At 53.3% G+C, this 27794-nt stretch overlaps 1 protein-coding gene across 2 annotated transcripts in view; it reads left to right on the top strand.

Moving 5' to 3' along the window:
- The window catches only part of ASTN2 (astrotactin 2), a 358900-nt gene that overhangs the window by 63709 nt on the left and 267397 nt on the right, over nucleotides 1–27794 (top strand). The gene's annotated exons all lie outside the window — the stretch shown is intronic.

A 27794-nucleotide genomic window follows, 5' to 3' on the forward strand; every position in this document is an offset into this window, starting at 1 on the left:
GAGAGGATGGAGGATAAAAAGTAAGAGCTTGCATTGGAAAGGTGGCCAGTATAGTCAGGGGGTGCTAGGGCTGGAAGGGGGATGCTGAAGTGGTGAGGAGATGGAGAAGAACCGTGGAAGGATGGTTTTGGAAACAGGGTGAGGAGCATTGGAGCAGCGTTAGCTCATGGCTCAAGGTGGGACACGCAGCAAGGCGTTGTGTGTGTCTGCCTTCGCCCCCGTGGCGGGTCCCTCCACGCTGCTGGCGACAGCGAGCCGTGTATTTTTATCGCACGGCGCGCTGGGCTGCGCGGGGAGTTTGCCGATTTCAGATTCTTGTCTTGAACTTGTTCCCTTCCTTCCTCCTCCTCGCTCTTCCCCTTCCCACCATCTGTCTGGGAGAAATACTTGTACATCTACAGCGCCGCGGGGTGTAGCTGGTAGCATGACCTTTTCTCGGTGTTTTTTCTCTCAGCTTGGGCGAAGCAGATGGAAAAGCCAGGCTTTGGTGGGATAGCTCTGCCTTGGCTCCGGGTTTGCAGAGCAGTCGGAGAGGAAGGAGCATCCCTGTCCCAAGCAGGTCAGGTATCCTGGTGCTGCGGGTCTTGCTGAGCTGCAGGGCTCCCCGAGGGAGCAATTCTGCGTGGGCCCCCCCGTGCTAATCCTGCGTATAAAGTGCCGGGAGTGTTTGATGGGTACCTTTTGAAACATTGACATAAACACAGAAATGCTTTACAGCTACTAGCCTAGATCTAATTGCTTTAAACTGCCAGGCTCAAACCTACATACGGCATTAAAGTTGTCATGAAACTTTAATCCAGGAAAACTCTGGTGGATGCTGAGCTCTCTGGGAGGTGCGGTGGTGCCTGGCACCTGGCTCCAAGGTAACTGCTTAGGATGGAGAGTGTTTCCCAGGGCTGCAGAGCTCGCACTGCCAGCCTTGGGATGCTCCTCGGCTGGGTGCCGGCGGGGTGTAGGGTGCTGTGCCCCCTGCCGCCTTGCCGGCGAGGCCGCGCTCCGTGCCGGGGGACACCGGGCTCCTTACCTCCCTGCAGGAGTGGCAGGGCTTGCGCGCTGTCTCTGGCTTTCTGTCAGTACAACGTGGGCTCTGACCCTGGGGACGCAGGGAGCTGGGTGAGGCTTCTCACCCTGGGGTTGTATTTTTCTGTTTCAGCTACAAGGAAGACCCTTGTGGGCTTGAAGGCTGGGCTGGGGTTCAGTCAAGGAGTGAAATATCTTACTTTTTCCTTCAAATCTGGTGTTACCTCCGTTCTCTCGGTAGTTATTCTTGTTTGAATGCAGGTTAGAAATGTTTGCGTTGGTTAAAATGTTGTCGGTATCAGGCATTGGCTCATGTAGAAGTGAACTGTGATGAACCTGATGCAGAATAGCTTAAAGCTGTTTATGAAAGATTTTGCATTACAGCACTACAAGAGACTGAATTTTCATTTCGTTGGCAAATCCCAAAGATGGGAGTGTTAACGACAGGATGAAATGTAATATCGTATTTGTCCCCAGAAATATGATGTTTGCTTTCAGTTTGGGCTTTTTTTTTTCCATTTAAAAATAAATTGGACTTAGTTTCTCAAGGCAACATTATACTGTGAAAAGGCAGAGCGCTTTTTGTTCAGGGAAGTGTCAGAATGAAATGTTTCTACTCTTCCACACTTTCCACATCCTCCCCAAAACCACTTACACTTTAGTTTCAGCTGATGTGAAACTGTCGAAGCAGATAAACCCTTCCTTGAAAAAACTTGCCAAGCTCTTCATGGAGTAACTGCGCCTAAACCAGAGGAGATGCGGTGCTGTGGGGGGTGGGGATGTGGGCCTGATGATTCCTCACCAAGTTTCTCCAGCCTCTGTAGCACCCAGCCCCGGTGAAGAGGATGATAAAATACCTGCTGGTGTGAAACAGGGGGAAGAAGCTCATGCATAAATGATTTTCTCTGATCATCATAGAGATGCTAATATAGGAAAGGATTTTTTTTATGTGCGTGTCTGGTTCTTGCTGCTGTAGGAAGTTGGGCAAAATTCCCACTGGCTTAATTGGGAGCAACATCAGGCCAAGTGTGGTTATTTTTACCTGTCACTGCTCCCACTCCACCTCCTCCCTTCCACCTCCATCCCCCCCGGACAGTTTCAGCCTTCAAAAGGTCTCCGCCAGCTCCGAGCAGCAGCCTCGTGTTCATGATGTGCAGCAAAGGAAAAGGGGGGAAAAAATGTAATTGTGCTTATTTTTAAAATCCAATTATCTAAAACTGCAGGAAAATAATTATTTTTGAAGGGAGCTGTTCGGACTGGCTGGGCTTTGCCCCTGGGTGGGAGCAGCCCGGGGCTGGGCTGGGCTGGATTTGTTATGGTAGCAGCTGGAGAGGGAGCGAGTGGGAGCATCAGCCCCAGCTCTACTGGGAAACGCTCAGCTTTCAGGGGTTTGGCACTTCATTCGTTGTGTTGCCCTTTATCCAACAGGGAAACTGGTTGTTTCGCCTTCCAGCTTCCTTCTTTCTAGCTCCTCAGGGCAGGGGAGACCACTTTTTTTTTTTTTTTTTTGGATGGGGAGGTAAGAAACCTGCCTGCAGAAGGATGGCAGCAAAGCTGGCTGATACCTGCCATTGCAAAGGCAGAGATGCTTTAGCAGAGGCATATCTGGTTATGAACTCATTGCCAGCCACGCCTTAGGCAAGCTTGAGCTCTCCTGCTGTCCTGGGCATGGTTTTACTTATTGCACCAAACTCATGAGTCTCGGGGTGAAACCCAGGTGGTGACAGCAGAGATTGCAGGGGGAGCAGAGAAGAGCCCCAGAGTTGAATTTACTGGTTATTTTACAAACATTGGGGTTTTGGGAGCATTGTTCTGCAGAGGTCTGCCTTGGGGGGTGGGTTTGATAAGGCAGAAGTAAAGGGATGGGCAGCCCTGTCTGGCTGCCACGAGCTGCAGCAACAAGGCAGCCGTCGGCAGCGTGAAATTGCAATGGGGGAACGACTGGATGGAGGGCGCTGGTTAATGTCCCAACGGGAGTCCCTAGCTACGATTAAGCTGCGGGCTTTGCTTGGCCTCTCCTGGAGATCCATCATTCTTCATGCCAGCACTGGGCCTGTCAGACTCCCTCTGCCACAGAAGTTGATGATTTGCGCTCCCCGACTTGCTCAGGCATCGGGATGGTGCTCGGTGAGGCAGGCGAGGGCTCTGTGGGGTGCCAACAGAGCCGGGTACCAGGGACCTGATCCTGCACTACATCCTGGGATGGCCAGGACCTCAAGGATGGTGAGGGCAGGGCAGCCGCTTCTCCTACCACCCTTCCTCATGCTGGGGGCTTGGTATGCGTAGCTGTTTAGACACTGTCTCCTTCACGACCCTGGGGGTTCAGGCATATCTTCAACCCCCTTGGAAAGTGGTCCTTCACCTGCGGGCAGCCTCAGGTGGTTGGGAGAGGAGGGGATGGGGATGAATCCTGGGGCTCCGGTTTCAGAGGGCATCATAGCCATCTGTGGCACAGGATTAGGTAGGGAAGAGGCTTATTTACAAACTGCAAACAAAAGCAATAATTGCTGCAAGGCTCATAGGAACAAACAGAAATGAGGCAACAGCACCAGGTACGTCGACCTATCACTTGAATTAGTGCCAAGGATTCCTCTTGTCCCGCAGCATCCAGCTAACAAGCCGTGAGATGCCTCTTGGCTGCATGGCTGAGGATCCAGTTATCAAGTAAGGATTGTGCCCTTAGGCTGAGATTACAGGAGGGGACATGGAGGGCTGTGCCCTCCTGTCCTGTGCCCTTTCACTGTCGGCTGCCAGCAAAAGCTTTTCTGCCCGCCTTATGTGCCCTGCCAGGAAGGGCTGGTGCTGTTGCTGCCTGCAGCTCCTGGATCCTGAGGTGACACAGCCAGCATGTCACTGGCCCTGTTCCACACCAAACATCTTGAAGAATCAGCTACCTGGGGATGCTGGTTGATCTTGGGGATGCTGGTTGGCCTGACAGATCTTACCTCCCTCTTTGAGAGCTACCTTGAGCTTATGTCATCCTCAGCTTTGGGGTTACCCTTTCCCAGATCCGCGTAGGATGCTCATGGCTTGTGCTGCGTTGAATGCTTCAACACTGAATATAGTGTGGAGCCATTTTCAGTTCTCCTCTCCCTCTCTGTGTGCTTGAAGAACCTCTGCCATGCAGCTTGGCTCATCCTTCCCTTGTCTGGGGCCAAGGCAAGGAGGAGGAGTTGGCCACATTGTTCTAGTAGCTGCTGCTTAGTTCTGGGAATTGGGGAAATAACCAGAGGAGTGAAGTGACCTGATTCTTCTCCCCCCTCAACCCTGTGCTCCCTGGGAAGCAGGAATTAGCTTAAGGTGTTTGCTGGCTTGTATTTCCCCTGCTTCCCCCACTGCCCCCACCCCCGGCAGGGAGGTTGGGGGTTGCATGAGCATTTCAACAGCTTGCATGTGGTCTGCAGGGATGGCTGAGGCTGGGGTTAGGCAAGGACACAGAGATTTTCTCAAGGATACTGACTGGTTTGGATTTGGCTACCACAGTCCCTATATACCACCCCCCCCAACCTTGTACCCCTCCCAGCACCAGCCCCAGCACCCTGCACTGCTGCCAGGCAGAGCCTTCCCTGTGGGCGTCTGAGGATGAGCTGTTCCCAGTGGTGCAGAAGTGCCCTTCCCCAGCTGAGATAGGTTGGGGTAAAACATTGACCTTGGCAGACGCAGACCTCTGAAGGGTCATGTCCCTGCCTGTGGGCGCTCTGGCTGGCCTGGGCTTCATGGCTGGTGCCATATGGCAGGAGGTAGTCCTGGGTGGAGGTGACCCGTGTTGGCTCTGGGGCACTTGTGCTCCACAGGCTGCTGTAGTACCAAGGTCCTGGCTTTGCTCTCCGGGCAGATCTTTGTGGAGGGAGCACTGTGTACATGCGAGCAGGCTGCGATGCTCCCAGGGATGGCTTGAGCTTTCCAGGCGTTGCACGGTGTAGCTGAACCTGGGGAGGTACCTGGTGCTCAGTTGCCAACATGATTCATGACAACAGGAAGACTGGCTTTAATGATGAAGTCATGTGCTGTGTATCTCTTTGCCAACCACTGTTTTAAAGTGACCACACTTCACCTGGCCAGGCCTTGCCTGTCACCTGGGTGTCTCTGCTCACGTACGATCTCTTTCCATGCTGGGGCACTCTGTTCTGCTGCAGCAGCTGCGTGGGGGCTATATGCCCCTCCTCAGGTAAAGGTACCCTGTCTAATAACAGGTGCTGCCCTGCAGCTGGGGGCAGAGCTGTCACCCGGACGGGCTGTCCATGTGCTGCACTCAGGTTGTTCCTGGGATGGATGGCTGGGCTTGTCTCCTTGCTCTCCCGATCAGTCTTCCTTTCTTCTCCCTTTAAAAAAAAAAACCAAAAGAACAAAGCATCAGACTCATCCTGTCCTTCCCTGGGAAGCTGCTGTGCCCAGCCGCGAGGCTCTGGGTGCAGAGGGCTTCACCCTCTGTACCCTCTGGGTGCTGGCGAGCTCCTTCCTGCTGCAGCATCCTCAGCAGAGCAGTCACCTCTGTCGGGATGGCTGCGTGCGCCCGGGAGGAGAGGGGAGGCTTGTAGCCTCTCTGCCAGCTACCCTGCCTTTTTGGGTCATGAAATTTTGAGGCAAAATCCCTCTCTTTCTCCCCCATGGACTGAAGCCTGTTGGCAAAGCTGTGCACCCAGCAGCGCTCATCTCTGTAGGCTTGCTGGGGTGGGCATGATGCCTGCCTGGGAGACCTGTGTTGCTTTTGGGGGCTCTGTACAGCAGCACGGGGTGCAGGGGGGGTGCACAAAATGCAGCCGCTCCCTCCTGCCTGTGAAGGAGGCAGTAGGAGCCCTGCTTTCCCTGTGCTGACTGGAGGATGTGGGGAGGGTGATGGCTTTGCCCTGGCTGCTGAGCAAAGCGATGGTCCCAGGATGCGTCTGCTCACCTCCTGCCGCAGCTCCGTCCCCTTGGCTCAGCTCTGTTTCCCTTAGCAAAACAAGTGGTGGGGAGTTTTTTCTTTCCTTTTTAAATGGCCACTTTTCACTTTTTTTATGCTCTTCCTCCTTGGCATGCAGGTCAGCAGGGGGAGGGAGCCTTCAGCCAAGCTCTCCATCACATGTCCCTTGTTTTTTGTGTGTTATTTTTTCCCCACTGCTGTCCTTGCCAAGGGAAGGACATTGTATAGCCGCTGAGACTGGCAGGGGCTGTAATGCTGCCTGCCAATAGCCTCGATGTCTGAAAAGGCTTAGGAAATCCAAGCTCTAAATTAGCTCCCAAATCTTCTTCTTCCCTTTCTCTGGTCAGAGTGCCCTGCAGAGCAAGCCAAGCTCCCCTTTTGTCGCTGGGCTCCCCGGCGAGCGGCTGGCTTTGCAGCGGTGCTGGGGGGCTTTGCCTGGCGAGCCCAGTGCGATGGTCCCATGGGGATAACCGGGGAGACCCTCAGCATGGCGTGGCTCAAGGCAAGCTGGAGCACCCCGGGGAGAGGTGGGGGGCAAATTTCTGGCATCCTCCCTGGCCACAGCCTCCTCGCAGCCTTTGCTGCCCTGTCCCCCTGCCCAGCTCCCTCCCCGTATAAGCGCTTTGCAGCCTGGCAAGCGCGTTGGGGTTCTCAGCTGTGGCACTGGAGAGGGCGGGAGGGGAAGCGCAGAGCTGAGAGATGGCTGCCAAAAGCCTCCCTGGGGAGGTGGGAGGCCCAGCCTGTGCTTGCCCCAAGGATGCTGCCAAGAGCAGCCAAGGTCACGGCATCGCTGGCAGCGTACACGGCCAGGAGATCTGGGGCCAGATGAAGCCAGAGGAGGGGAGCAGGAGGCGTGCTGGCTGCGTATCTGGTAGAGGAGGGGACAACCTGTGCTGTGCCCAGCTGTCACTCCCCCCCCCCCCCCCCCAGCACCTCATTTCTGCCCTTGCCAGGTCAGTCGGTGAAGTCAGTGGCTGCTTCTGCTGCGCTGTGAGATGGCAGCGGGCAGCAGGTCTGTGCCCCTGCGCTCTGTGTCTGCAGGATGTCTGCAGGGTAACTTTTTTCCTGGGGCCTTGGTGAGAGGTGATTTTGCGGCAGCCGAGCTTGGGGAAGAGCTTTGCTCGGCAGTGCCGCTGTGTTTTGGCGAGGCTGTGTCGTGGGGCTTCGTCTTCTGCTTTCTCCTCTCATGAGATAGAAATGGAAAGGACTCGCCTTTGCTATCTCTCTGGGAAATTCAGGCTTCAGCTCTGCAAATGCCTGGCGGTTCAGCACCCCCACTGGCCCTCCAGCCTTCACCACCAAATACAAATTGTTTAAGTGTCTCCAGCAACTCTCTGTAAGTAGCTTTTGGTGCTCAGGTGCCGCAAAGAGAGCACAGGCATTACATCTGATATGCTGTCCTAACCCCAAACCGTCCCGGAAAGGGCTCCTGCACCTTCTGCTTGGGGGTCTCTGCATCCCTCCTGGCTTTGCCTGTGGGTGAGGAAGGCGATCCTTGCCCTGAGGGCTGAGCGTCGCCAGGGCACGTTGGTGCAGCTCAGCAAGGGAGGTGGTGAGGCCAGGCTGCTGCTGCAAGCATCGCTCCTTCTCCAGGCCCTCGGAGGTGGCACATGTGTGGGGGAGAGCGTGAGCTGTGCAGAGCAGCCTCGGGCGGTGAAGTCTGCCCGCTTCGTCCTAGCGGTGGGTACCTTAGGAAACAGCAGAGGAAAATTCCACTTCTAGAGGCATGTAACTTGGGCTTTGTGGTGTGGTGTTTTTTTTTTTTAAAGGCTCTGTCAAGCTCCTGCTCTCTTTCCCCCTCCCCGTGCTATGCAGCCAGCTCTGAAGCAGAAGTGATATTCTCTGCCAATGCAATGATTAGCCTTTCCGCTAATGACCCAAGAACAGTGTCCAAAATAAATGAGCCCAACCTGCTCATCTTATTAGCCAAATGATTGCAAAGAAAGAGGAAATATCTGCAAAAACCGCTTAGGCAGCTGGAATTTGGAAGCGTGGTGGAGTCATTGCTCGAAGTATGGAGAGGAGCCATATGTCTTCAAAAAGCCAGTCCTCTCCCGGAGAGGGAAGAGCCTCTGCGTTATAAGGCAGGGTTCTGCTCACCCCCTGCTCTCCCTTTTGCGAGGTGACCCCGAGGGGCCGGAGCTGTGGCTGTTGTTGAGCTCTGTTGGCTCCCGAGGCGGAGAAGCTGGGGATGGACAGGTGTTTCTCTTGCTGTCTTCCATGTACGTCCTTTAAGTGACAGGCAGCAGCACTGCAATGCTGGTCAGGAGAGCAACTGATGTGGTAACCAGCGCTATGTCATTCTTTCAGAAGTTGTTCTTATGTCCTCCAGGCTCTTCCCAATTCAGTTGGCAGTGTCATGGAGCATCCTCGTTTCACGTGCAGAAGGGTGAGGACCAAAAAAGCAAGAGCTGTAGAGGCACAGGGGGTTCTGCAGGGAAAGGAGGTGGAAAGGGCCTCTTGTGATCCCCCTCGTAGGTCATGGTGATGTTGAAGTAAAACAAGAGCTCACCTTGGGAAGGGATTTCAGGCTTAATGTAAATGTATGAGAGAAACAGGGCTCGGTGCAGGAGAAGGGGTATGTCATGTGGAGTGGTGACTATGCCGAGAAGCTGGAGGGCTGGGTGTGAGAAACCCCCTGATTTCGGAAGCAGCTTAACCTTCTCTATGGGGTGAACTCAAATGAAAGTTGGGTTGTTTCCTCGGTTGCCGCTTGTGCAGCCCAGTAGGTCTCTCACCAGCTGAAAGGCCTGACCCTGGCGTGAGGCTCTGCGGGAGGTGACAGTAGTGCTGGGGGCTGAGGCTGGAGGCTGAGACGAGCCCTGAATACATAACCCTGTAGCCCTGAAGCTGTATCACATCAGAGGATGCACACGAGTCTCACGTCTTGTTTGATAACAGAGAAAACCACCCTTGTTCCTCTTGTTCTCTTGAGCCAGGGGGACTTGGCTCACAAAGCATGAGGCCCTAAAAATTGCTGAGGAGGAGGAGGTTGTCCTCCTTCCAGCACCTGGCGTGCATGCCATATGCTTCCCTGACCACCTCCATAGCACAGCCGTTGTGAGCTCCCGTGTGCCGGCTCGTGTGTTCAGCCTCGCAGCTCACGGGCTGGTGTCCCGGGCTGCTCGTGGGGTCCCACCAGCCCCTCAGCGTCGCGGGGCTGGGCGTCCCACCGGGACTCTTCAGCAGGCAAATATGCAGACTGACACATGACCAAAAGCACTTCATGCACATTATATGGCTCTGCGTGTGCGTGTATGAAATATAAATTTCATGTGTATATGTGTATATATATTTTTTACTGAGCTGGGATCTGAAAGGTGTAATGTACAGAAACAGGAACCGTGACTTCTTTATTTTTTTTAATTTAACTACATACATATGTAGCTAGTTCTTTGCTCTGTTCCATTTTATACAAACTTAAATTGTGCCTTGAACTTCTTTCTTCCTTTCCTAATTGGTGCGGGAATTGCTAATTGTATGTTTTTGTTCTGAAAAAGTTTCAAGTTTAAACAATTATCTGTGCTGGAAAATATCCTGACAGTGCAAATATTGAAAACTCAAATATGAACTAGATAAACAAATGTCCCTTGCTATCTTTGCACCCATCTATGTCTTTCACTGCACTGAACCTCCCTGGAAAATGCCTTCAATCCATGGGGTTTGGAGGTTGGTGAGGCGCGGGAAGCTTCACCTGCACGCCCCGGGCCCCACAAGCGTACCCTGTGCTTTGCGAAAGCATCGGCTTGTGCTAATTTTTCATTGTCATTTTCTTAAACAAGTTTTTCAGGTTAATGCTGAAGTGGTTTGGCTTGGGAAGGTGTGGCGTTTTGTTGACTGCAGGGTGGTTTTCCTTTTGAGTGGGGGAGTTGTTTGTTCGGTACCCCAAACCTCCTACACGTGCCCACCCTCTCGATGGCACTGGCATCATTTGGCATACTCCAGGGGCGCCGCCTTTCTCAAGGATTTTGCAGGATGAGGATTACTTTTCCATAGGATCTCTGGAGTGGAAGAGATGTGGAGAGGTCATTAAATCCATTTCTCTGCCCCCAGGCAGGATCAATAACCCTTTGTCACTGGTGATGGATGTTTCTTTATCCTGCTCTGCAAGACTTCGCCGTCCCCCCAGGCAGTTGTTCCAGGCTGAGCTATCTGACCCAGATTTGGGCTTGGACTGTGGCTGACCCGAGGAGGAACAGCCTTACAAACCCCACCAAAACACGCTTCCCTTCCAGAACGCTGCCTTCAGCCCAACTTTGCAACAGCCTAATATTTCAAATAACTTCTACAATGTTTGGACTGATTTAGATAAGCAGGCGGTTTGAAGTGATTGATGGAAATCCTTTTTCTGTAAATGTTTTGCTCTGAGGATTTAGCTGCAAGTATCTTGCTGCCAGTAGCGAGCTGGAATGCAGGCTGGCATCTTCCTCTTGCCCCGATGTTGCCCATGGTTCCTTGGACAGAGGTTGCAGGCCCGTGTACGTGCGGAGGATGGCTACCTGCTTTTTAAGGGGAAAGGTCTAAGTGCTTGTATTTTCCTTTCCAAGGTGTCCCTTGAAAAGTGGGATGTGCCCATGCTCCACGTAGCCACCTCCGCTCCTCTTGCTCCAGCAGCTGGTCGCTGCAGGGACTGGACGTTTGGTGCCTGCAGCGGTGGAGAGCTGCCACGATGGCTGAGGCCCTTGGTCCTGGGCTTTCGTTCCCAAGGGCTCCTCTTGGTCTGTGCAAGACACGTTCAGCATATGGTTTTAAAACACATCCCCCCCTGTCTGGCTTGTGTGAGGGCATCTGGTCTTAGGTAAGTAACCGAGCTGCTCTTCTGTGGTGTCTAGCACAGATCTATCCTTGGATTTATGGATTTATCCTTGTCCCGCTCCCATGAAACAGGGGCAGGGCTGTTTGAGTTGCTGAAAGGACACTGGGGTGCAGGGATTGAATGATTCTTAGGTCAGATAGAGCTATGGCAGGAGCTGGGGACGGAACACATCATCTCCCCAGCTGTGCAGCACCCTGACCCCTGCCCCAGCTGCCCTCCCTGTGCCTGGGCGAGTAGAAAGCAGTGAGCTTTGGAAGTGCTTTGGGCAAGGGGTGGCTCTGGGCAGCTTCCTAGGTGTGTTCTTCCTCTTCCTCCCACGGGGTCTCTGGTGCGTAGGAAGGTACTTGTGATGGATAGCTTGGTATCACGATGCCCAGCAGCCCTAGCCAGGGTAAGGGCTCTCTTGGTGTTGCGGCAGAAGCTGCTGTCCCACGTTCCTGAGCTGGTGCTCATGGGTGGTGGCAGGTCACCATAGAGCAGGGACAACTGCTGTGTGCGGGGCGGAGAGAGGGCGCAATGAAGCATTTGGGTTACTGGGCTCTGCAGTGCCAAAGGGCAGAGCTGATGCTCAGCGTCGTTCTGCTGATGCATGGGGTGCCTTGCCCTGGGGAAGGCCAGAAAGCGTGCCTAGCACAGGTGGGTGGTCACCAAGGAGAAGAGTGGAAAGCCAAAGCCTAGTGCAGGTTCTTGACCCTCTTGTGGGGCTGTTAGTCCTGCTGTTTTCATCTTTACACGTTTGTGGCTTGTGAGCATTGTGGGGTCCCTACTAGTGCCACATGTCCCCTCTCTGCTGTAAGGGTGGAAACTGCCTTGTGGCACATGGCAAATGTTCATGGCAGAAGTTAATGATTGAGCTGTTGGCTGGGAAGGATCCCTCAAGCTCAGCTGCACTGTTAAAGAGCATCACTGAGTTATGTGAGGAGGAAAACAAGGGTGGAAGTGAAGGGTTGTGAGAATCTATGTTCAGATCCCCTAAACCTCAGGATCCCGTTCTGACAAGACCCATCTGTGGTGGACATGAGGTGCTGCGCCTCAGGGCCCTGTGGCAAATCTCCCTGGAGCAGCCCTGCCTGCTGCTGACCCTGCCAGCTGTCCTCTTTGGGGTTGTACCCACACTTTACATAGCCAAAAGAGGTATTTAAGCCCCCCCTTTAGCAGACCAGTCTTGTTCCATGGTGAGCATTTACCGGCCAGGCAGGGATGCAGTTGCCGAGTGTGTAACTTTACTCACCCGGTGCTCTTGGGACAGGCTTTTCCTCGCCTCCTGCTATCCAGGGCTATCACATTAAATTGTCTGCTGCAACTGCTTGGCCATCACATAGATTTTTATCTCAAGTGTCCTTACGAAAGGGAGCCCTGAGCTGTTGCTGTGAATGTTAAAACGGTAACTGTGTTTTGCACCAGGTGATGGGAAGGAGCAGCATTAGGGCTTGTGATTGCCAGCAGCAAAGGCTGTAGACTGTGGCTGCGTGTGGGCAGCTCTGCCTCTTCTCCAGAGGGCTGAGCATCCCAGAGGAGTGGGAGAGGACCAGCACCTCTCTGCTTTAGCACAGCCAAGCTCTTCTGGTGGCTGGAGGTGGCTCAGGTCTGTGGCTGTGTCCCGGGATGAGCTGGGGAGAGAGGCTGTTGTGGAAGCAGGGCTTAGTAGGGCAGAAGGGTGTGCTGCTGCTTGAGATGGGGACACAGGAGAGGGAGCAGAGCCCTGGGCCTTGTTTTCTTAGTTGTTTTCTTGCATGTAGTGACTCTGGCCCCACTTGGGCTCCTGAGGTCCTGTTTGTGTGCTGGATCCTGTCCCAGCCCTCTGCTGAGGCTGCCAGCAGAGAGCAACTTGTTTTGGAAACTCCTTGATGGAAAGCATTTGCTTGCCTTAGAGCGAAGGTTTCCTCCGTTTGGCTGGGCAGTGCTGGCTCTTCCCTCCATGGTGTCTTCGATCCTGGTGTGTGAACTAGCCCTGCAGAGTCGTCTTCTGCCGCTGGAAGATCCCTGCAGGTGTGGAAAGCCTGGCCACGGAACCTCAGGGAATGCTGGGAAGGGCTGTGCAGCGGAAGGGATTGGAGGATGACCGTCTCTCCTTAGCCGCAGGTTAAGCTCTTGGTGAATGGTGTCCCAGTGTAGGGTGCCATTGCTTGGGATCATGGCTAGTAAAGAGCTAAGCATCCTCCTTGCCCTCTTGGATACCGCTTTGCTGCAGTGGCACGTGGAGCACTGATTTCACCAGGTCTCGCATCCAGGTGCTCTCCAACCACGGACTGGAAGGTTGCCTTCACCTCAGTGTTTTGCATGTTGACTGGGTGTCCTGGGCTCCCTGAGTTGGGACCTGGACATGGACGAGAAAGGTTGAACCAATTCTCCAGGGCTCTGTCTATACAACATACTTGGGATGCATTTCTGGTTTTTTTGGCTTCCTTTGTCCTGTAGGAAATTACTCTTTTGCAATGAAAGCCTGAAAGGAGGTCAGATGCTGAGGACATCAGCTGAACGCCTGGGGACCAAGAGGTTCTTTTTGTTTGGAGTAAGGGGAGGATGAGAAAGACAGAGGAGACCATGCAGATCTGCGCTGCCTCTCTAATGGATGCTTCTCTCTACCTGGGGGCTCTCTCCTTGCCACCTGCCTTCACTTTGCTAACCAGGAAAGCTCCTCTGGGAACATACAGCTGTATCTTCATCTCCCATTCATGCTTTTCCCCTCAGGCAAAGCTGTTTCTTCTGCAGGAGGCCAGGCCTTCTCTGACTGTGAGAGCGTTGCATGGGCTGGGCTTAATTTAGATTGGATGTGTGCTTGTAAACTCAGCCCAGCCAGAGGATAGGCACTGCATCCAGGTGAGGTGTGATGGAGCTGTAGCTGAGTGGGAGGTGGTTTTCCTGTGTCCCAGAAGCCAAAAACAAACTGTTGGGGGTGCCCGTGCATTGGTGGGGGAAGCAAACCAAAGCTTAATACCCACTGCCTGCACCGGGAGCAGCACATGGGGGAGTAAAGAGGTGCTTTGTGAGCCAAAAGGTGTGGGGAGAAGGGCTTTATTAGCTCCTTTTGAAATATTTCGTCTTGATTCCCATTTAGCTGTGGAATCTAACTTTATTTTAGCTTTAAATTTAGATTTTCAAAACAGGCCTGTCAAATTAGCAGAAGGAAATTTGATTAGAAAATGGCAGCGGGATTGAGATCTTTGTTTTTCTCTGTGCGTGATTTGGCTCAGAGATCACTTGTAACCAAAAATACCCTATTGGAAAGTGGTTTCAGCTAATGAACACTTTCCAACTGGGGGGAAAAAAAATCGGAGAGCAGAGCTGGAAAATTCCTGCCACCAGCTTCCCAGCCAGTGGCTGCCCCTCGGCAGGGACCTGGAGGGTTGGGCTGCAGGGCCAGAGCTGTGGTGGTGTTGGGGATGACTCGGGGACTGGAACAACAGGGAATGCAGAAGAGGGTGGGATGGTTTTGTGCCTTCCCCTGTCCTCTCCTGCTCACTGCTGTCCCTGCGTCTGGGTTCAACTGTTTGAACTGTGTGAGGGCACTGGTGGCTGAGCCTCGGCATGGCTCTGGGCGCTGCCCATCCTGTGCCTGGGATACAGGGGGATGCTTAAATGGGGAGGGGTGTGTGTGCGCGCGCGCTGTAAGGCTGTTTTGGGGTGGAGGTGCAGAGCTTTCCCCTGCCTGTTAACCCCAGTGCCTTGGTGCATCTGCCATCCGTCCATCCCCAGGCCAGGCAGGGGGGAGTCCGTCCTGGAGGGCAGGATTCAACGGGGAAGGATGAGGGAATTAATTAAATGGTGGCGTTAAACACTGGCTAATAACAGCTTTGGGGAGAGGGGGGAGCTGCCATGCCCAGCACCCAGGGCTGCCCCACAGAGCCTTCCTGGGGGGGGATAAGAGGGAGGTTTGGGGTTGGGGGATACTTTTCCTTGCACAGAGCCCTGTTTGAAGCCTGTTTGCATTAATGAGCTGCATCAGCTGAACATCCAACCCGTATGGCTGTTCTTGGCCCTAGCAAGCCCCTGCTGGTGCCACTCGGTGGGCGAGCAGGGACGGGGTGCCGCAGAGCTTGTGCCGCAATCAGTGCTGCCGTGGGGGGCAGAGGGCTGGGAGTGGGTAAGTGGGGGTCAGGCTGGCTCCAAAGCAGCCATCCTTGCCCTGTCCCTGCCTGCTGACGGGGACGGTGCCGCCTGCCATCAGAGGCTGAATTCACTCCGTGATTACTCACAGATGCTGCAATTACACTGGTGACACCGTGTCAAAAACCTCACGGCAGCATCGGCGTGCACACGGGGACGGGAGGGGGTTATTAGCCTGTTATTATCCATTTACCCAGATATCCTGGCTAATCAGCTTTCAGATGGGGAGAATTAATTGGTTTCATTTGTAGCACCAAGCATGTTTAATTGAAATGAATTCTTTCCCATTTCCAAATGGGCACTTTCTCAGCTGCTGTTGGATGGGGAGTGGGCGCCGCAGCGTTCCCATCATGGACCCTCACGGTACGGTGCAGCTGGGCTGCAGTGAATCAGCTGTAATAGCAGTGCCCTTCAATCCTCTCTGCATCTGGGAAGGAGCTCTTGTTTCAGATGCACTCCAAACCCTTTGCTTAAAGCAAGGGGAGTGCAAGTCCCAGCCTGCCTCAGTCCTTCGAGGCGTATAGAGCAGTGTGTAGCGGGGAGCTCGGCAGGCCATCCCGGTGGCAGGCCGCGACATTGCTGTGGTGCTTTCTGTGGGCAAGAGGTGCAGCCTGGGGGATGGAGGCAGGAGGTGAGGCTGGGTGGGCCTGTCTAGCATGCGTGCAGGATGCTCAGGGCTGTTGCGAGCTGTGTGCCTGGAATAAAACTGCTCTATACCCCAGCTGCTGCGGCTTGCCCTGCTCCAGGTCTCGCCCTGGCTTTGCTGCAGCACCAGGCAGGCTGCTGAGCTGCCCACACAAGAGAAGATCATAGAATCATTAAGGTTGCAAAAGACCGCTAGGATCATCAAGTCCAACCATCAACCCAACACCACCAGGTCTCCTAAACCATGCCCTGAAGTGCCACGTCTACATGTTTTTGAACCCCCCCAGGGACGGTGACTCCCCCACCTCTCTGGGCAGCCTGTGCCAGGGCCTGACCGCTCTGGCAGGGAAGGCATTTTCCCTCATCTCCAACCCAAACCTCCCCTGACGCAGCTTGAGGCTGTTCCCTCTCGTCCTGTCACTGGTGACCTGGGAGCAGAGACCAGCCCCCCCCTCACTCCAGCCCCTCTCAGGCAGCTGCAGAGAGCGAGAAGGGCCCCCCTCAGCCCCCCCTTCTCCAGGCTAAACCCCCCCAACCCCCTCAGCCGCCCCCCAGCACACTTGTGCTCCAGACCCTGCCCCAGCCCCACTGCCCTTCTCTGGACACGCTCCAGCCCCTCAAGGTCCTTCTTACAGTGAGATGTCTGTGTTGGGTGGGCCCAGAACCAGGGACCGAGCAGTGCCCTGCAGCCCTAGCAGAAGTGGAAGGGGTGGCAGCCGGTGACCTCTCCTGCAGGGGATGGCACTGATGTTGCCTGTGAGGATGCAAGGAGAGAAAACCCAGCACCCTGGGGGTGTGTGTGTGTGTGGCACTGAGTGAGGCCACCAGCTCCCCCAAACCCTTCTGCCCGTCGGAGCTATTGCTGCTGCCCACTGGCCTCTTCCTGCTCTGGTGCCAGCTTCTCTTAATTAAAGGTCTGCCTCTTTTTTGCAAGAACGTGGCTGTAATTAATGCTGGGTGCAAGGACTGCTTCTTGCTATATGAGAACACAAGTGGAAGCTCACAGCTCTCCAAAGGTCACTTTAGATAGCAGGGATGCATCCCTGAGCCCTGCCCCAGTGGGGGCTGCACTTGGGTTGTCCCCAGGGAGTCCCTTCAGGTCCACTGTTCCCAGTTCTGCTTTAGCAAGGGTGCGGGTTACATTGGTGGGGGACTCAGAAACAGTCATAGGCTTTAAATTCAAGTGGTTGAGGAGGGCTGGACTGGACTGCCTCAGATCCCTGGTCCTTCCTCAAAATGCACAGAAAAATACTCTTTTGGAAGTGCCACCATCTTGGTACTCTCCTGTAGCATTCTACAGGGGAGAGATGTAGGTGGGATCCCTGCCTTCTTCCTCCTTTGCTCTGCCTCCATCATTTTTTGGGGTTGTTTAGCCTGGAGAAGAGGAGGCTCTGGGGAGACCTTATCACTCTCTGCAACTGCCTGAGGGGGAGTTGGTCTCTGCTCCCAGGTCACCAGTGACAGGACGAGAGGGAACGGCCTCAAGCTGCGCCAGGGCAGGTTTAGATTGGAGATGAGGGAAAATGCCTTCCCTGCCAGAGCGGTCAGGCCCTGGCACAGGCTGCCCAGAGAGGTGGGGGAGTCACCGTCCCTGGGGGGGTTCAAAAACATGTAGACGTGGCACTTCAGGGCATGGTTTAGGAGACCTGGTGGTGTTGGGTTGATGGTTGGACTTGATGATCCTAGAGGTCTTTTGCAACCTTAATGATTCTATGATTCTCTGTGGTGTCCTGTATCCATACAGAACAAAAGACTGGAATTGCAGGTGCCTTGAGCCGCAAGTGCATTGGGATGGGGGCTTTCCCCTTGGTGTGCAGAGCTCTCCAGAGCTGAAGCTGCTCTGGCTGCACCCCGGGGATGCGAAGGGCCCCATGGCACCTGCAAACTCAGCTTCTTCCCCAGCCCAGCAGCGAGATGCCCTGTGCTCCCCATTGCAGCTCTGTCCCCCCGGCAAGGAAATCACTGGCCTCATCCCCTTCAAAGCGCACTTGAAAACAAACGAGCAAAACAAAGCTGGCACGTTCCTGTCCTGTTATGTTACTGGATTTCGATCAATACAGCGAGAGGGGGCTGGGCAAACGACTAGCTGGGTTTTGGTGAGATGGCTTAGCATGGTCTGACATGCCATGGAATGAAAAGGTTTCCGTGGGCCCATGGGTGCGTAAGCAGGGAGTGTGGGAGCTGTACGGCAGGTAAACCCCTGTCCCAGTGGGTTTCCTTTTCCACCGTGTGAAGCCTCGAGGTGATCTGGAGGTATCACTCTGAGGGCTGGGTAAAGGGATCTCTTCATTCTTGGGCAAGAAGACAAAAAAGCCTCTAAACACCTGATAAATTCTATGTACGTGCAAAGTCCTGGTGAAGTTAATGGGAGTTAAGCGTATGGTTAAGTGCTGTACTTAACTGGGCTCTTAACAACCCGATGGGAATAACTGTGGTGTTTTTTGGAAAGAAGAAGGTTGGTGGACTTGCTGAGCTTTTTTGATCCTTTCTTTAAATCAAAGTCTCGGATCTGCCTGTTCTGTGGTGCACGGGGTAGGGGTAGGGGGGTCTGTGCTTTTGTCAAATTGCATGCGTGCAAACTGATTAACTCCTTCTTTTCCTGGTGTGCAACGCCCCAGGTACCAGCGGAGGCTCTTCTCCAGGGCAGGGGGGGCTGTGGTGTGTATCTCCTGCGGTGTGAGTTACAACGCCAGGACTGCAGCGATGCCAAACGCTGCACAGGCACATGCATGCAGCTTTTGTCCCTTATTGTGTTTGTATGCCCTCCCTCTCCCCTGGAAAGCAGCGGTTTGTGTTGCTGCTTTTCAGAAGGATGTTCATTATGCTGACATATTTGCACTTTAAATATGGTAAGGCAGGTTTTTTTTACGCAAAAAGCTGGATCGTTCTCAGAGCAGCTGCCAGCTCTGGGCTCTGTAATAGACCTTTAAAAAAAACCCTACTGCCAACAAAAAGAGCTCTTTCCCTCCTCTCCTGTGTGCACAACAGCACCTTCCCATCAGCTGCTTGCTCCGTAAATTGTTCTGAGATGCCCATAAATAAACTCTAAACTCCTTTTCCAGTCTTGTTACCTGCCTTCGCTCCACCCTGTGTATGCAGGAGAGCGGCAGTACACACCAATGCAGAGACCACCTGGCCCATCGGTGGGGCTTGGAAGTGTTGGGTTACTCTAAGAAGTCCCTGTTCCTTAATGCCGCGGTGAATTTTTCTCTGTTTTGCCACCTTTTCTGGACAACTGTCCAAGATCTGGCAGCCCCCAGAAGCTGGCTGGGTAATTAAGCAGAAAGGATGTTGTACCACGTCACTCACCAGCGCTTGGAAGCTGGAGGCACAATGTGAATTGTGTTCGTGTTCCCTCATCCAGAGATGTGCATCTCTTATTAGATTAATTTTTTTTTAATATATGCAGAATATACAGTGGGAACAGCATTAATTCGCACTAATGGTTGTGAGATCCACTGAGAATTAACTGCATTTTTTGTAAATTAGTGGGGAAGCGGATAAACAATTACTAAAAAAACCAAGAAAGGTACTTTTGCAACAGCAGTACATGTTACTCATTTATCTGACAAGTGTTCTTTTCTTTTAATTATATTTCATCGTTTGCTAGCGAACGCTCTGCTGGTAGGTATTGTAATAACCCTAGTAATTTGAGACCTCGCTTTAGCATTTGTTAAACCTTTGGAAGGGGTACGCCCCGCAGTGGCTGTGATTTCGGGGGCCCCCGTGGTAACGGTCACTCGAGTCTGTGGTGGCTCCTGGAGGCCCCGGCTGACGCTGGGGTGCCGCAGGGATAAGCTGCGTACACGTGCTCTGGGAGATGCTCCTGAGCGCTTGCTGTCCGAACAAAGCAGATAAACACGGGGCAGGAACAAAGGCAGGACGTGCACCGCGTTTTGTGGGGGGCACTGAGCGCTGGAGATGCTGAGGTTTGTGGGTGGCCGCTCAGGTGGGTCTGAAATCAGCCTGAGGCAAAGGCTCCAAAAAGATGTGCAGCTTCTGGGTTTTATCCTTTTTTTTTTTAATTTTGAATTAGCAGCTTTAACTGCATCCCTCCTTCATCGTGCCACCTTGACGCACCTCTTCCTGTGACTAATACCAGTGCTGCTCTGTTGCTGGGGCCAGCTGAGCAGCAGGTTGGCTTCTCCATCAGATGCTAAAATGAATATTCTGCATTTTTTTCTGGAGTAGAAGGCACCAGCTCGGGCAGAAGCTGGGGAGGAGTTTGTGGCCTCCACTGGGCAGTGGGCGAAGCATGGCTGTGATTAAAAGTGACTGCAGAAAAGCAGAGTGGTGCGACTTGGCCAGCACAGCCGAGCGTGTTGCACTGGATGTTCTGCCCTTGGATGGGGCACCTGCGCGGGCAGGGCTGAGTCCGCAGCTCAGGTCAGGAAAGTCTGGAAGAACTCCATGTGATGTTCCCGTAGGCAGCACCGTCCGTCCCTGAAACGGGAGGAGCGAAGTGCAGAGCAAGGCGGGTTTGGGCTCCTGTGGGACTGGCTGTTCCCGCCCGGGGGTGCGCAGGTGCAAGGCCCTAATCTGCAGGTCTGTTGGAGGGGTCTCATTAAGAGGATCCCCCAAATGACCATCTCTGCGCTCAGACGGGAAGCTCTGGAGGGAGAAGTGGGGCAGGGATGTGGTCCTCGCTAATGTCAGGCAAAGCAGGAACGGTCAATCTGCTGTTACTGTTGATTTTGGTGAAACCAAGCTGAAACTGAGCCTTGGAGGGCTTCGTTGCTCTTCTCTTTCATGTGAGAAGGTATTAGGGCTACAGGCAGTCTCCTTGGTCCTCCTTGATATTGGGTGGATTCCCACTTGCCCTTCCCCTGGCAGAGGCTGCCTTTGCTGGGATGCAGCCGCCGGGCAGCTCCGCCAGCTGTTGGCGTGCTCCTCGCCTGAGCCGGGTCCCCGCGGGCGGTCGGGCTTTGGCCTCTGGCCTGAAGGTGCTTCGAGAGAGCCATTGTATGGGTGGTGGCTCTGCACTTGCCGGTTTTGAGGGACTTGCCTTTACCCCATGCTCAATTGGAAGGTGCTTTGTGTATTGGCACAACCCTGGGCGCGCTCAACCTGCGACGCGTGGCAGCCCGTGCTCGCGAGACCCCCGTGTGCTGGGGAGAGGCTTCCCGTGGCTGTGGTGACTTTTTGTATTTAAAAACAAGGTGGTTGTTTTTTCTTAATGCAAGTGGATTTTTCCTCCCCTTTGGAACATGGCTAAAATGCAATTCAGGTACTGGGTATAAATGAGCCAAGCAGGAGGAACATGTGGAGGTGTCTCTAGCAGGCTTGACGGCGGGGAAGGATGGGGCTCTGTAGCTGAAACTCCTTGGAGGGGGGAAAAAAACCCTTTTGTATTTGTCTCAGCTTTGTACTCAGCCAGCCTGCCCACATTAGGGAAACATGAGCATGAACGCACGAGACCTTATGCATTTTAAAATCTCTCCTCTCTGAGGGCAAGCTCCGGGTTAGCAGGTCAGCCGATTTAGGTGAGCCATTTACCGCGCATTAAAATCACAATTTATGCAATCTGTGCTCTGGTTTTAAAAAGAGCTAGCAATCAGGTGCTTAATAAAAATCACCTCCAGCCCTCCCCTTTCAGTTCACTGCAAATAAATGCCCTTTTTTCTTTTTTTTTTTTTTTTTAATTTTGTTTTGCATCATAAAAATGGATTAGGAGTCATTTTGAATTGTAATCCTAGCAAGATGTGCAGCTTGGGATATGCAGGCATGTTCGGTGTGATTGAGGTTTGTGTATTTTGGTGCTTGCATCCAGCCGGTGCCTGGGAGACCATTCAAATAAACATTTACTAGAACATCACATTGCATGTCTGAACGGCGCAGAAAGGCCGATTGGCAGGTTCACTCCTCCTTTTTGTTTCCGTTCTTGGATGAAACAGCAAAACAAAATTCAGCGTGGCTTTTAAAAAAGATAAAATTATATGGAAATGTGACTTTTTGTCTGACTCGTTATTTTTTTTTAACGCAGAAGAGTCGGAGATTTTAAAGTTATGGTTCCCACAGCAACTGTAACTCTCATCTCTTGTGCATGTGTTATGCTTTGCAGGACTGTATATGCTATTAAATTTATGCCCAATGCGTGTATGTACGGAATGGCAAGCAGAGCGGCCGCGTATGACGGATCTGCCCGGGCCTGATGGAGCGATCCTACGGGAACCCTTCCCTTTAAACCCCTGGGCCAGATCCTGCACTCCCTTGCACCAGTTTAAGCCCTTTCGGAGAGGGTGGTTCGTAGGTGCTGTCGACTCTGGGCAGGGTTGGGTGGCACAGCTGTGATAACAATGCAGTGCCTCATCATCGCTGGAGCTTGGTGAAGTTGTAAGAGCGTGGAAAGAGGGGAGGAAAAAAGACATAATGCAGTTCTCTTCAGGCCACAATTCAAGCAGCCATCCCTGCTCAGCAAAGCACTGAGGCGTGTGCTATAGTCTCATGGACCGTAATGGGTATTAAACACATATTTAAAGTTAAGCGTGTGGTTAAGCACCTTGGTGAAGCGGTGCTCGAATGGGGATTTGAAGCATACAGGGAGAAAATGCTGTATTTTTTAGTAGATTTGCCTTGTGTCATTACTGTCTTCTATGGAGAGGTGAGGTTGAGTTGTTTTGAGCTCGGGACTGGATCCAGATCTTTTTGGAATATTTTTTTTTTAATTCCTGATCTTTATCTCTTCCTCACTAGCCTTCATGCTGGCTTGCTGTCTGTCCTTGGTCATCTTGTCATGCTCTTCCTCAGTTTCCCTGCCTGATGCTCACCTGCCCGTGGGCTCATTTACTGACCCCCGCGGCACGTGGGGGTTCGTGCTGTCAGAGGGTGGTTCTGATCCATGGACGGGGTGGGTAACTGGAGCAGAAGGGACTCAGCAGGACCCCGCACCCCGGAGGCGTGCCAGCACTGCTCCACAATTCGGGCAGGTGACCTGCAGTGACGGAGGTGTCCCAGCTCTCCCAGGAGCATCATGCTTCTTACAGTTGTGCACGTTCTCATCGCATGTCAAGCGGTGACTGACTTCTCGCACCATCCGCCATGGATGCAGGAAGAGAGTAAGCATCCTTCTGTCCTTGGTGTATGCTGTCACATCCCTTCCGCTGGCAGAAGCTGTGTGAGGACCAAGCAGGCTTGGGCAGGTCCGTGTCTGTGGGAGCATCTCCTGAGACGGGATCCGGCGCCTTCCCAAACTTCAGGTGCTGCTGCTCCATTTCTATCTGTGAGCCCTGCTTTCCTCTTGTAGCAGATGTGGCTGCTTCTTGCAAAGCCTGTTTCCCGAAGCCCTGTTTCTCTCCTGTCCTTTCCCTCCTTGCATGCTTTTGGTTGGCTCCGATAACCCTTCCCTGCCCTCCTCTATGGTGTGCATTAGTGGATGGGGTGATCTGGGGCCTCTTTCTTCTGCTTATCTCCTCTTATCACAAAGTTGAAGAGATGTCTGTATTTCTGAGACCTTTTCTACCTTTTTAGACTTGGTTGTGATGGGCCAGTGTGTACGGACATGAGAGGGGGAGGACCGAGAGGCAGACAGAGGTGCTGTGGCTGCAGAAACCTTGATTCTGGAGGAAACAGCCAAACTCCCCTATTACGGGGTTCACAGCTGGAGGCTGGTGTATCCCCACTCTAGGGAAGAGCACACTGAATACCATCCTTTCCACTGCCCTGCTGTTTCTTTAAAGTCAGAGGGATTGAGTACTGTCTGAGTATGCCCTACAGCCCAGGAGGGTGAGGAAGTGGCAGGGTGCAGAGGAGGTCATGATAAACGGCAGTGTGCGGGAGAGGGAGGACTCCGAGAGATGTCTGCAGAGATCAGCCTTATTTTTCATAGTTAATGATGTGAAAGAAGGTGCAAACAGCATGTTAATCAAGATTTGCAGAAGAAATATTTAAATCGAGAGGTACAGCAACGAGAGTAAGAGCAATAAGGTAAAGGAGTCCTAGGGAGAAGCTGGTGTGGTGCGGAGGCTTGATCTGGAACGGGAAGATGCAGATACCAGGCAACCCAGCGTGTTAAATGGGGTATTTTTCTTCCAAAGTTGTCCTGAGCATAGCTTGGTCGGGGTACAGGTGTGGGGGTCCTGGTGCGGGGTCTGGCCTTGCAAAGGGACCTGCTGGTGGAGCTGGGAGGGAGAGGGTGGACAGACCTGGGGCTGCTCCCGGCCAGCGTGGGCACCGATGGGTGTCCTCTCTGAGTTTGGCTGCAGCAGAGGGTTTGGCCGAGAGGACTGATTGCCGATTAACAGCCACTGTTACAACGGCTAACGTGGATAATCCCAGCTCTGGTTGTGGTTCACTGTGGGACATGGCCGTGGAGGATCCGTGCCTGGGAGCAAGCCTCCTCCTGGTGAAGCAGCATTTATAGGGTCTCAGTGCTGTTGTTCGCCATTGCTTTTAGTTAAATTAATTAGAAATCAGTTAGCTCAAATTACAGCATCGCTAAAACCTAATGCAAATGTTTGCTACACCTGCTCATTGAGCACTGCTTTATTAGAGTCCTTGGCAATGGCAGGGCCGGGCCGGCAGAGGTTTGTGTGCCAAGCTGCGGAGGTCCAAGGTTTGGTCCTTGCTGGTGGCAATCCCCGTTAGCTCTGTGTTAGGTGGATGTGCCTTACCTGCCCGCCTGTGTCCATGGTCCGCTGGCGCTGTTGACTGGGAGGAGAGGAAATGTTTGAAAGAGAGGTAAGATGCTCTAGAGCTGAATGCTGTGACTCATGAAGAAACGTGGGGAGGACAAAATTGGGGGACTGGAAGACTAGAAGGGACTGTGGGGTCATCTGCTCTGCCCTTCACTGCTGCACAGGGCACAAGAATTCCCTGAAGCCTTTATTTCTTATTTGAAATAAAGCAAAACTTTTCTAAAAGCTTCTAGGCTTGATCTAAAAAAAAAAAAAATTGACAGTGATGGATAATCCACTACAACCCTCGGTAAACTGTTCTAGTGTTTAATTACCTTCATGGCCAGAAAGGAAAGAAAGGAAAAAGTACACAGTGTGAAGAGCTCTGAGGATTGTGTGGTTATCGCTGATACCTGTTTGCTTACTGTGGCTCGCCTGCTGGGACTGCGCAGGGCAATGTGATGCTCTGGCATCAGGGTCCTGCTCGCCCCAGCTCTCTGAAGCTGCAGGGTGGGATGGGGGGGTCTTTGTGCAGGGTTTGTGCTGGGCAGAGCCCGGCTGTCCCGGGGGACTGTCCTTGGAGTGACAGCCCCGGGCTGCACGAGCCCCGTTTCACCCAGCAGCAGGTGGTTCGTGATGGGGCTTGTTGTCAGCACAATGTGGGACAATAATCGGTTCTGGATGTCGTGTGGGAGAATAGTGGCTTAAAAGTTAGGAAAAAAAAAAAAAAAAAAAAAGGATATTATTTCCTCCCTAGAGCAAAGCTCTGCGTCAGCGTTCAGAGGAAGCAGCAGAAGGGGTTCTGGTCAGTACCAGGCCGAATGCCGCGTTGATTTGCACTGATTTTGCTTTGTCCCACAGAAGGGATGCTGTGCTGTAACAGGTCTGCTCAGCCCAAACCGTGTTCTCCTCCAGCCTGGGACCTTCTGTGGCTGCAGCCTTGTTTGGCGTGGCGGCTGGCAGACCCTCAGGGCTTGCTTTCCTGACGGCTGGGCTGCATCGCTGCGGTTGTGCTGTGTTTGGCTGCAAAGCTGCAGGGCTGGAGGGCCCCTGTGGGGAGCCACGCCAAGTCCGCCCCGCTACGGGGAGCAGAGCTGACCGAGGAGCCCTGGCAGAGTTGGGAAAGGGCAGAACCTGTTGCAAGAAAGAGTTTATCCAGACCCCAGAGGAGCAGGACTCCCCCCTCATCTTTCACTGCTTTGGCAGAGAAGGGTGGTGGCTTGTGTTCGAAGCAGCACATGCATCCTCTTGCTGCTCAGAAATTGTTCAGCAGCTCGGACGGATGCCCAAGCAGTGATCATCCTCCAGGTCGGCAGCTTGGCAGCCTTCATAATTTATATGAGCATCCAATCTCTTGGGCTTTGAGGTGGCCTCTTCCATCAGTTTTCCTTCAGTGCTTCAAGTAAGTCCCAGCCTTGCTGCTTTCCAGCTTCAGCTGAGGTTTGCTCCCGTGCCACAAGCCCTGCAGTTCTGCACACACTTGGGTTGTCCCCGCCAGCCCTCCTCTTCCCCATCCTCCTCCTCCTCCTCCCATCCCTCCTCCTCTTCTGTAGGTCTCAGCAACCCTCTGGTGCCCAGCAGCTCCCGCTTGGCCAGCACGGGGCACATGGGAGCACGGCAGGAAGGACATTACGTGGGAGAATATGCATGTTCACAGCTCAGAGGATTAAAGGCCCGTGTTCTTATCACTGCAGAACAGAGTATTATAAATCCAGCCTTAGAATACCAAATCCCCGCGCGGCTCGGCCATTGTTTGGGAATATTAAAAAGCTCCGAGACAGAAATAATCAGTTTCCGAATGACACATTGTCAAATAAAACATTTCTCATATTATCCCTTCCTTCCCCTTTCTCTCTCCCGCTCCCTCAGTTGGATAATTTAACATGAAAAATAGATTAAAATGAGGCTGGCTTGAATGCCTCCTAAGTTTGACTTTTTTTTTTTACCCTCCTTTCCCCCCCAGAAAGCTCCTCCGGCATGCGTACCACGATTAAATAAGCAGCTGCTGGCCTGGGGTCAGGGACGAAAGGAGCACATTGAAACTGAGCAGCCTGCTGTGAGCCTGTGAGTGTTCACCTGAGGGGCTGGCACAGGCACCCCCAGCCTTTCCCAGGCAGAGGGGGGGCTGTTGTCTCGGTGGCTGGCAGAGCAGAGATCTCCGGCTCATCCCCAAAGGATGCGGGAGCCGCGGCCAGGCTGGGCTGGGAGCCCTCGGCTTCCTTGAGCCAACCCTGTAGGTCCCAATCCAGGGCGGGGGGAACAGCACGCTAATAACCTCTGTGCCTTTACACCGTTTTGTAATTTCTCCTAAGCAGAGATATCTTTAAATTAACATGCTGGCAGGTTGATCTGTTCCAAGGCATTTCCTGGGGGCAGGCGCAAGGTGAGCCCAGCCAGGCAGATGCACGGCCCCAGCACTGCCGTGGGTGCCTGGACGCCTTTCCTGGGTCCAGCTGGCAAAGCTGCTGCTTGGGAAGGGCTTTCTTAGTCACCCCAGCCTTTTCTGAACATCTGGGTTGTCTCCAGTTGTGCTTTTCCAGGGAGGAATCGTGCCCGCGTCCCTGTGGGTGTGGGGTGCTCTTCTCTGCACCCGCTTTGCAGTTGCAGAGAGCACCCAGGCACGAGCGACGTCCAGCTGGGCAGCTCGGGGGCTTGGCTGTGCAGCCTTGGAGGAGGCTGTTCCCGGTAGTCATGTCCGCATTGTTATGAGTGTGGACGGCCAGGTAGGGTTCTCATCCCGCTGGTGCTTCAGGTACTGCGGGGCACGAACCTGGTTGGATCAGCAAGCCCTGCCCTTCCACACGGAGATCCCCGAGCATCTCCTGGATGCTAAACCAAACCGCCTTTCTTGATGGTGCATGTCACCTAAATTGGGGAAGTCAAGCTGAGCAATATCCTCATGAATCCCTGAGCCCTTCTCCCATTACTGCCAGTTTGGGGGGAGAGGTGGAGGGGTCCTGAAGAGAGACACGAGGCTGGGCTCCTCTCTGCAGCGCATTGTGGTGCCAGAGTGGCCAGGGAAGCATCTCTCCTCTGCTTCTGCTCCTGAGGCCTCTCCCCCAGCTAACTCATCCTGTGAGCTGCAATTTTCAGTGCTGCCTCTTTATAGATGATCCTGTTTATGAGTCGGAGCCGCGCTCTGGGTACCGCATGGAGCTTTGTATCGAATGCAGATGAAATATTTGAATGTCTCTGCTTTGTTTTTGCACGCTCAGTAAAGTTCTGGGCTGTGGCATCCCCTGTGCCAAAGAAACGCCGGCCCTGCCTTGGCTGTTCCACGTCATGCTGTAAAGCCCCCATTGCTCACGCCGCTCTGGATTTACATGCCCTGCTTCGCTCATCTGCCACGGGATAAAATTTCTCCAACACTGCGGAGATTAAGAGGGTGGAAGCTGGCACATGCACAGCTCCTGCCTGCACAGGGCTGAGCGCCTGTAACCTCCACAGCAGCCAGGAGCAGGGCTGGTGCTCACTTCAGTGCTTCCTAGACCAGCTCCCTTGGGAGGAGATGCCACTTCCACAGACATATGGATATTTAGGAAGTTTATTTTTTTTGGTAAAGTTTGGTGTGGTGTTTTATGTGTTTTGGTTTTTTGGTTTTTTTGTTTTTTTTTTTTTTTTTAATGGTACGGTGGTTGGGAGCTGTGGTAAATAAAATTTGGAGGTGGAGGAAGAGGAGAGCTTTGCAGAG

This window comes from Phalacrocorax carbo, chromosome 18 (assembly GCF_963921805.1).
Source record: "Phalacrocorax carbo chromosome 18, bPhaCar2.1, whole genome shotgun sequence".
NCBI classification, from domain to species: Eukaryota; Metazoa; Chordata; class Aves; order Suliformes; family Phalacrocoracidae; genus Phalacrocorax; species Phalacrocorax carbo.